A 10,655-nucleotide genomic window follows, 5' to 3' on the forward strand; every position below is an offset into this window, starting at 1 on the left:
CCTGCCTGTAAGCAGAGACTTAGTCTGGGGGTGGAAGCCTCCAGCCTTGTTCTCGGGATCAGGCATGCCACAGGCTCTTGGCCAGGCCCACCAACTGTCCTCTTTCTGGGACTCTCATAGCCCCTCCCAGGGCGCGTCCATCCTGTGCGGACCACTCTGCCAGCTCCTCCTCCAGCTTGCATATTCCATTCTCGTCCAGCTCCTCCTCCAGCTTGCATATTCCATTCTCGTCCCAGGCACCTGCCCCCATCAATTCTGTAGGTGACTTACTAACCCTGCTTTTACCACACCCCTCTCCTGGCACTGCGATGCCTCCTGGAGCCCACCCCAGAGACCTTATGCTATGAGCTCCTCCCAACCCCCAGTAATGTGCACTCTGGGGCAGGTGGCATCCCCAGCCTGCTCTGGGTACAAAGTTCAAAACCAATTGTGAGCAGAAGCAGAGGCATTTCAAGATGCAGAGCCTGAGCAGGGTGAAGGAACGAAGCTGGGTCAGCCTGAGGCTCTCAGCTTCTCTGCCCAGAAGCTAGGGGGTGCCATCTGATCCCCATGAGGAGATAGAACCCTTCTGGGCCTTTGCTCAAGCATTCTCCTCAACGAAAACACAGTTCTTCTCTCTACCCTCTTCACTGGACAATACTTCCTTATCTTTCAAATCAGCCTCATACCACTGCCTCCTGGAAACTCACCAGAAACACCCAGGTCAAATCTGAGTTCCTGCTCTTTATCTATCTGTGCTCCCCTAATAAGACCAATCATGCTGCACTCTGATTGGGTGCCTCTCTTCCTAGCAATACTGAGAGCTTCTTTAGGGAAGAGATGATGCTCAGGGCTAGGGATGGGTAGTTCAGTGGTAGAGCACTTTCCTAGCATGCGTGAGGCCCTGGGTTCCATTCGTAGCACCACACATAAAAAAGAGAAAGGTTATTTCTCATGCGGTTCTGGTGCCTGTAGCCTAGTGCTTCAGCATGCACACAACAGACTTTCAATAAGTGTTTGATGGGGGATGAACATTCGGGGAGAGGAAATTGAGGTGAGAAGGGACAATGCCACAAAATGGCTACTCACATGGTATTCGGAGAGATCTTCCATGAGCTGTGCAGCCTTTTCTCTGGGTTTCCATGGCTCTGTGTTTCCTGTGTTCAGGGCCAGGGGGAGGCAGAGGGGAGGAAGGGAATGAGCACATTGAGAGTGACCCAAGGGAAGGGTCCATCAGCCCAAATGGCAACATGACTGCTGCTGTCTAAGGGAGTCAAGGAGCCAGGTAAGAGGCAGGAACTTGGCCATGGCCAGTCCCAGGCTTGAGGCATTTGCACATTCGGGACTGGTTGGGTAATTTGGAAAAGAGCAGTCAGCTGTCCATCAGAATGCTTGGATTCTGTGCCAAGGAGCTGTGTGATCTTGGACAAGTCCCTGTTTATGCTACGGATATGTGGTGTCCCCCAAGAGTTCATGCATGAGACAATGCAAGAAAGTTTAGAGGTGAATTGTTTGGGTCATGAGATCCTTAATCTAATCAATACATTGATCTGCTTGAATGGATTAACTGGTGGTAACTATAGGCAAGTAGGTGTGGCTGGAGGAGGTAGGTCACTGGGGTGGGGGTGACTCTGGGGTGTATATTTTGTCCCCGTGAGCACTCTACTCTACTTTCTTTTTCACTCTCTCTCCCTCCCTCTCCCACCCTCTCTCCTCCCTGAGCTGTTTTCCTCTGCCACACCCTCCTACCATGATGTTCTGCCTCATCTTGGGCCCACAGCTATGGACTTGGCCATCTATGGACTGAAACCTCTGAAACTTTTCTTCTTTGAAAGTTGTTCATGTCTTTTAGTCGCAGCAATGAAAAAGATGAGTGAAACAATCCCTCTCCCCTCTGGGCTTATTTTCTCATAGACAAGGGTCAGTAAACATCAAGGCTCATGTCAGAGCTGACTTCCAATGCAGTACCTAGCATGGAAGATCCAGATTTTATTGGTAGTCCTTTTCATGGGGGCAGATCCTGACCCACAGTGGAACTCAGCACTGTATCAGCTGAGAGCTGCTAATGTGGAGACTGAACAGAGAGATATCAGGAAGAAAAAGTGGGAGTAGACACATGGTAAGAGACATAGAAAAGCTAATTCCACAATGGACCCCACCTTGAGTTTCCTTAAATGGAGAGTCACTGTCTTGGATTCAGATAAGCCAAAGAAATTCTAGAACTTCAGCAGATCAGTAATGATCAAGAAAGGCTTGGAAAGGCCACTGGACACCTCTGGCACAGTTAGCACGGTATTGATATTTGGGGGCGGGTGGGGATAGTTGAATCCTATAACAATTCCCCCAGGGACAGGGTGTTGACAGGTTAGGAGAAAACCAATAGAAGAAGAAGCCCCCAGGAATGAGAACAAAACAAAGCAGAGGAGCCATTGCCTCCGTTGACATCAACCTTGAACCAGGCTGCAGGACTCTGGGCCAGGAGCTTAATCTCTCTGGTCTCTCCCTGGGGATAACAGTACCACTTCCCTGAAGACAATAGATGGCTAGCTGACCTTCTCACTGTCCCTTCCAGTGGTGGGATCCCTCTAATTCTTCCTGAACTTCAATCTGCTGCCCCTCGCAAATCCTGTCTGTAGGTGTAGGGGGACCTAACTCCCATTTGTGTCCCTGCCAACTGGTCCCCAAGGTGGAAGCAGATAGCACAGAGGGCATGGGGTGAGACTAGGGAGTGGAATTCTGACAGTGTAAACCATCAGGGTGTGAGAATCCCATGTCCACCTTGGCCCTAGTATCCTGTGGGCCACCTGAGAAAACCAAGGAGAGGTCAGGGGAGACAGGACAGGGAACATGAGTGGGAGTGCTTACTGGGATCTCCAAGTCCAGTTAGACCCTTGCAACAGACCTTTGGCCACACCGTGCAGTGAGCAGAGCTGCCCACAGCTGGGCCTGCAGAATCCACTGGTGCAGTCTGGTCTGGCCAGTCCCCCTGGCAGAGGGAGTGCAGACCCTTTGTCCATTCCCTCCGTGCTGTCTACCTTGGCTTGCTTCCCAGGAAGCCACGGCTGGCCCAGGACCCTAGGAAACATTCTCTGCAGCCTCAAGTGGCTCTTCATTCAGTAGAGAAAGCCAAGCTCTTGTTGGTTTTTGTCTCTGAAGAGCTACAAGTGCTGCCACTAATGCCACCATGAGAAGCATGCCAAGGAAACGCGGGATACGCAGCGGTGGTGCGCATCTGGCCCTCGCCTCCTGGGGTGGATTTCTCAAGACAGGGCCCACATCAGGTGGGCTTGCAGCAGAAAGAAACCAGTTGGTGTTGCTTCTGCCCCATTTGATAGGCCAAGAAGAAAATACAAGAGGGGCCAACAACACGACCCATGGCCGGTGCTTCTGGGCCCAAGAATTCTTAGCTTCTAGCAAGCTGCAGACCTTCTGAGCAAGGCCAGGCCCCGTCCCCTGAGCCCTCTGGAGCTGAGAGTGTGAGGCTTTGAGGAGGCTGATCACCCAAAATAGATGTGTTTTTTTCACAACTTTTTTTTATGAGCATTGGCATCTCTTGCAACATGGGGGGAAAAAATAGCCTCAACTGTTAACAAATAAAGATTATAAAAAGCCCCAACTGTTCGCCATGGGTGTCCATGTGGCTGTGGTGTTTGGTGGAGAGGGGAGGTGTGCCCCCAAAAGCCCCTGCTCCCTTCTCTCTGGCCCACTTTCCCCCTCCCACAGCAGTTCTGAGAGCCCAGGGGTCATCATCAGGACCTTCCGATGTGGTCCCCTGGGAGCGGGTTCACGTGTTCCGCCCTGGGAGCCTTCTTGGCACCTGGACCTCCAGCAAATGCAAGGAGGAGGGAGTGTAGAAGCCCCTGAACTGAGTCGGGAACCGAGTGTTCATCCCTGCAGGGTACTCAGTAAAATACAGTGCTGGCCTGGGTGACTCCTGAGGGGTCTTTGGCCCTGACCGTTAGCAGTCAGAAGGGAACCCTTCTGGCTCTGTAGAGCTCTCTGTCTGCACAAAGTCTGACATTTGTCCAAGACCTACTTCTCCCACCTTGGTCAGCTCTGCTCTCCTTCCCTCTCCTTCCCTCCTTCCCTCTCCTCTTCCTTTTTGTTTCTGTCCCCTGTCCCTTTCTCTCCCTCTCCCTGCTTCCTGGGCTAAAGTTTCTATAAAAATAAATGCATGGGCCAGGCGCAGGCACACTTGTAATCCCAGTGACTCTGGAACATCTGTAATTCCAGGGACTTGGGAAGCTGAAGTAGGAGGATCACAAGTTCAAGGCCAGCTTCAGCAATTTTAGGAAGGCCCTAAGCAACTTACTGAGATCCTGTCTCAAGAAAAAAAAAAAAAAAAAGAGCTGGAGATGTGGCTCAGTGGTTAAGACCCCCTGAATTCAATCCCTGGTACCAAACAAACAAAAAAATAAAATAAAATAGCCCTACAAGACTCTGGCTTAGTTGGCCTTCAGGGACACCAGAGTGCCTAATGGGCATTATTCAACCCTAGGTGGTCTTCAAATGAATGTGGCAGGGGATGCTGGGTGGTGACAGTGATGAGGAACCAACAGAACATCCGCACTGTCCCTGGCCTTCTCGGGACCCCACACCTTCTCTCGGGCTCCCACTGGCTGGTTAGAAGCCATTTCCACCCCCTTCTGCTACTCAGGGAAAATCCCACTCCTTCCCAAGTGGCTGTGGTGTTTGGTGGAGAGGGGAGGTGTGCACCCAAGAGCCCCTTCCCAAAGTTATGGATTTTAAGTGGCTGAAAAGGGAGGAAAGACTGGGGGAAGGGGCAGGGATTCTGAGAGTCCACTTTGACCTGTGACAGCCAGAGTGTTGCTTGGCAGGGCACGGTCATGCCCGGCATATTGCCTCCACTCACGGGGGCAAGGTACGCAGTGAGAGGAGAAAGCAAGAGCAAGCCTCGGGGGGCTGGTATGGGACCCAGGGACCCAGGGACCCAGGGTGTGGAGAGGGGGAGGAACTGGTGCTGAAACGGAAGCTTTCCATGGAGCAGGTGGGATGCGTTCCACACGTGACCTGGGTGCAGGTGCCTGGGCAGAGGGGCAGGGCACTGGCTGCTGCTGGGGGCCCTTGGAAACACAGTTCAGGGTTCCTCAGAGGCCACTGAATGCATGCCTCTGAGTTGTCTGAGGCTTATCACTTGAACTGCAGAGTTCCCAGCCAGTCACCCCACCCTCCTCCCAACCCACCCTCTTCCTCCTCCTTCCTAGGTGCACCCACAGGGAACTCTCTGGGAGCCCAAGTGGTAGGTGAAAGTCCAGGGCTGGAAGCAGCCCCAAGAAGAGCCCCAAATGGAGAATGTACTGCTGCCCTCAAGCCGAGCAGGGCCCCTCCAAGACCTTGGCTCGGATCACTCCATTTTACAGAAGCAGAACTGAGGACCAGGGAGCCGGGGGCTAGGAGGAATCAGAGCCAGTGGCTGAGTTCAGGTGTCCTGACCACAGGCCACCTTCCAGGCCGCAGAGGTTGGGGAAGAGGCAACATAGAGGCATTAAGAGCCCTGCCAGGCCAAATCAGGGTGACCAGCCTGTGCCACCAAGTCACACTGCCTAACCTGGCCTTCCCTTTTCTTTGAAAACAATAAGGCTTTTGATCCCTGATTCCTGTAGGTACTCTCTCTTTCTTTCACTTCATTTATCAAATGCATGTTAAGCTCCAGCTAGGGCCAGGCACCGCAATAGATATGGGGAGGACTATAAAGTGATGCAGGTGCATCGGTGTCATCAAGGAGCTTAAGTTTGATGACGATGATGATATTAATGAATGATTATAATTTATTCAGTGTTTATTATGTGCCCAATATTTTTTTTTAATTTTTTTTTTTTTTTAGTTTTCGGCGGACACAACATCTTTGTTTGTGTGTGGTGCTGAGGATTGAAGCCGGGCCGCATGCATGCCAGGAGAGTGTGCTACCACTTGAGCCACATCCCCAGCCCTATGTGCCCAATATTCTACTACAACTACCACCCCATGAAAACTTCAAAAATAATCTTGTAAGGAGAAAGTATTATTATTATTATTATCCCCAGTTGGCAAAGGAAGCAATAGAAGCTTCCAGAGGTACCAGGGATGCAAAGCAGGCAGACAGCATGAGGATTCCCACAAAGCAACAGGTTCAAGAGACTCCCAAGGGGACCAGCCTCCCAGCCTCCAGCCCCTTCCAGTCTCAGACCCGAACACATTTCTAATTCATATGAGAATGACTCTTTCCTTTACAAGAAAACTGAGGCCCAGAGCAGGAAACTACGTGTACAAAGTCAAAGAGCTAGTTTGTAGTCGTGTGAGGCATGATTTTATCTCAGTTTTCTCCATGAAATGAAAGTTACTCCTTGAAAGTTTCATTGATTTCTCACATTTTTAAAATCCTGACAGTGTGATGTTATCATATCGTATTTTCTGCCATCGGGGAGAGTCCACATAAAGCCAATGGCCAGAGGGGGACAGAAAGCAGAAAAGCAGGAATGGACAGAATGAGACTTGCCTCAGGACCTCCTCCAGGCAACACCACCTCAAGGTGTGGCCAGGACCATCCTTGCCCCGCAGGCTGCCAAGAGTGTGGGCTGTCTTCCTGCATCCAGGCAGGGGGCTGTTAGTCCAGTGACCAGCCCAGGAGCTGACTGTCTTAACACTTGCAAATCAGGAAGTGTGCCCTCCAGGTGGGGCAAGAGGTACAAGATAGGAAATTCCTTCACTCACTCTGAGCCTGGGGCCAAGATAACTGTGAACCTGGGCAGCAAGATCCTTAAACTGTCACTTCTGCAGAACTTCTTAGACAGCCTAACACTTGGGCAGGACCTGTGCCCTTCTCTGCCTTTGCCCAGACCCAGCATGGCTCAACTCTCACCTCAACCCCTTGTCTGAGTCATCCCTGCCTGGCTGGGACACTCGCAGGCCCCAAGAAGCCTCGGTGGCAAGCCTCCCTAGTCCTTTTTAATGATAAAGGAGCCCTTTACTCAACTAGGACTTTGCAGTAAAGTGACATGAGTGTTGGGGCGGGGTGGAGGGCCTGGGTTACCCCAGAAGGCCTTCTTTCCTAGTGCAAGCCCGAAAGCTTCTGGTCAGGTGGGACTGGGAAGAGGGACAAAGTCCAGGATTGGGGCAGGAGAGGAAGAGAGAGGATCAGGGGCACTGCTCAGTTTCTATTCGGATGAATGGATCCTACTGCCAGAAGGGAAGGGCCATTTAGTCAGGGGACACTCGGCATGGGGGAAAGCGGGTATAGAACATCTGGAAGGCTGGGCACTAGCAGAGCAGAGACTTCCCTGTACAAGTCAGACGCAGGTGGGGGCCCTTCAGGTGGGGAGGCAGGAGACAGACTGGCCATGTCTGGTGCCAAGGCAGCTCCAACATTGTAAGCTGTTGCTGTTCCCCTTCCTGGCCAGGGGGCCCTTTGATGGATGAGAATTCAGTGTGCTGAGGGGCAGCCTGGCGGTGGGCAGGGGATGGAAATCATCTTCTTGGCTCCCTGCCCACTTCTCCTTCTATTCTGATTAGGTTCATAGGAGACAGTGGAACCCAAGCCTGCACCAGTACATGGCCACTATAGACCCTCCCAGGGCAGGTGGAAGCCCCCTGCCCCCTGCCACAGGAGGCTGCTGGGCCAGTCAGAGGGCTGCTGTCCCTTATGGGTAAGACAACTGGCTCCTTAGTCCATCCATCCCTGTCCTGCTTTCACACATCACCTCTGAGAAGAGACAGATGTCCGAGAGCTTCAAGTCGTACCAAGCGCCCAAATGACAAGGGGAAGACAGGTAGAGCAGCCAGGGCCTGAGTAAAGACCCAGGGGCTACAGACTTACCTGCTGTCTGCCCTCTGGGGTCCAGCAGCTGGGTCGCTCTTTCCTGGCCAGGTCGGTGGGAGGGGATATGTAAGGCACAGGCAGGCAGGTTTTAAGATCCAGAGCCCAGCCTGTGGGGGCTGGGGTGGGGGACCAGGTGAGTGCACTGCTTATTATATCCGGCGTGTGACCAGGAAGCTGAGGCTGGCCTCCTAGTCATTTCCCTCCTGTCTCCAGGACCTTAGAGAATCCAGAGATAAGTTACCAGTCCCTTCTTTGGCCTGGGGAGCCTTCTGGGTGCCTGGCCTCGCCCCTGTCCCTTGTCCTCAGGCTCCTATTCTCCCTCAAACCCTGGCCTGACCTCCTGGGTCCCCGAGTGACTCACCGCTTTGGAATTTCACTCTCTGGCCTTTCTGAAGCACATGGGAGAGGCTGGCCGGACCAGGGAAAAGCACTGGTTTCAACCCCACTGGTGATTACTTTTGGCCACCTGAGCTCCAGGCCATAGAAACTGGGGAGAGGGAAGGCATGGCCGCGGAAAATCCAGGTCAGGGTGGGAAGGCTCCGCTCCTGCCTTGCTCACCTGCCACCCAGGTAGGAAGCAACAGCACAACGGCAGGAAAGCTATCCGTGGGAGTGGTCAGCGGGAGTGGTCAGCCAGGAAACACAGGGAGACAGAGTGGACTGGCCCCTGTGCGTCTTAGAGTGGCTCTCTGGACTAACCCTTTTGTGAGTCTTAAAGCTTTGAGGTCCCCAGATTTTTGAATACTAAAAACTATCACCTCCTACACACCTGACAGTCCTCATGTGTCACTCCAAATGGTCTGAGCTCTGTTAGCCACCCCTGTCACCATTTTTTCTATTTTTTTGTACTGGGAATTGAAGCCACAGATGCTCTACTACTGAGCCACACCCCCACCCTTTTTGATTCTTTATTTTGAGACAGGGTCTCACGGAGTTGCCCAGCCTAGCCTCAAATTTGTGATCCTCCTCCCAAGTAGATGAGATTGCAAGGCAAGTAGATGGGATTCACAGGGCGCCACCATGCCCATTATCCCCTCATTTTGAATACCACATGAGGGGTTGGCCCTGGTGGAATTGTGGAGAATGGGAGGGGAGAGAACTGTGCTCTGGGCTGGGTACAAGGAGACCCAGAGTCACCTTCAGATTGCCATCACTTGGCCTCCCCGAAGGCCCTCACAGTGAGATGAGACAGGATTAACAGCCCCCACGGTGCTCACCTCCACTGGGCCCCTGATGGTCACTTGAGTGGCTATCAAAGTCCTGGCTCTGGGCCCCACCTCCATTCCTTGGGAGGCAACTGCTTCTCCCACTCCCTGCCCACCTGTCCTTGGTCTCCTACCTCCCCGGCCTCCCAGACCTGGGACCCCACAACCCGCCTCTGTCCAGCCAGCCCTGTGTGGAGAAGAGCTCTGTGCTCCAGCCAGGCTGGCCCGTGGGTTCACTAGAGAGTGGGCCAGGGCCAAGGGACCCTGAGTGGATTCTGGAAACAATGCCCTTGCCCCATGGTCCAGCTCCTAGGGAGTCTGAAGACCAACAAGCTTAGAGGTCTGGTCAATCCTCTCCTTGCTGCTGAGCGGATCTGGCTGGGCATGGCTCTCCAGAGGGGCATGGCTTCTGCACCCCTGCCCTTCTCCGTCGTAGCTACACTCAGGGATCTCCATCACCTGGGAAGAGGCAAAGGAATAAGAGGTAAAGAGTCAGGGGTTGGGGTTGGGGTTGTGGCTCAGTGGTAGAGCGCTTGCCTAGCATGCGTAAGGCACTGGTAAGGCACTGGTTCAATCCCCAGCACCACTTAACAAGTAAAAACAAAATAAAAGTGTCGTGTCTATTGTAAGGTCAGGCAACCTCGGCCTCCAAAGGAGGCAGATTTAAAAAGTCCTTCCTTCGGCAGGAAGGGAAGGGCCTGGGACAGGAAAAGGGATTTTTAGAGTCCCCTGTCCCAGTGGAGTTGGTCAGGGGAATTAGCTGAGATCCAGGATTGGCCAGGAGACTCTGCTGATTGACAGGCAGGCAGTTCCATCAATGCCTGATTGACATTTCTTTAGCGCACACGCAGGCTGCGACTCTGCTCCTAATTCCTCAACATGACAGTTCTGGGAAGTGGGGCCTGCGGAAGGTGTTGGGGTCCTGGGCTGAGCTTTCAGGAATGGATCAAAGTGCCTCAAGGAAGTGAGTAGGTTTCTGTCCTCTGCAAGAGCAAGTTGTTAAAAAAAAAGTTTACCCTTCAGGTTTTTTTGTTTGTTTGTTTGTTTTTCCTCTTCCGCACATGCCTATCTGCCCTTCCACTCTTCATCAAGAGCAGAGCCGCCTGAGACCCTCAACAGAATCTGAGCAGATGCTACAGCGTGCTCTTGGGCTTCCCAGCATCCAGAGCTGTGAGCCAAAATAAACCTCCTTTCTTTATAAATTACCCAATCCCAGGTGCTCTGTTCTAGCAACAGGAAATGGACAACTAGACTCTATACCCATACCAATGACTAATAGGGACTTTCCCCCAAAAAGTACCTTTAATACCCAACAATGTATCACGATCATAGGGTGTGATGAACCCAGCCTCATTCCATGTTAAGATTGGGAGCCATCTTGTCACAAAGTCATGAAAAGTTAATTTCTGTTTTACTATAAATAACTGCGATTTCTGAACTTGTCTGGAATTCCTGCCCGTGCCTTGAATTCGCTCATGCCTGACTCTCCCCGACCAGAAAACAGCCCTTTCTGAAACCTTGGCGGTGCCTCATAGATTCTGATGTCGGGATCTGAATTTACTCCCTACCTTGAAAAGAGCATGCCATATAGATCATTAACCTACTATCTGCCTTTGTATTCTGCTTGTCAAAATCCTATTAACTATAAGTTCTCA

The sequence above is a fragment of the Callospermophilus lateralis genome, chromosome 4, assembly GCF_048772815.1.
Source record: "Callospermophilus lateralis isolate mCalLat2 chromosome 4, mCalLat2.hap1, whole genome shotgun sequence".
NCBI classification, from domain to species: domain Eukaryota; kingdom Metazoa; phylum Chordata; class Mammalia; order Rodentia; family Sciuridae; genus Callospermophilus; species Callospermophilus lateralis.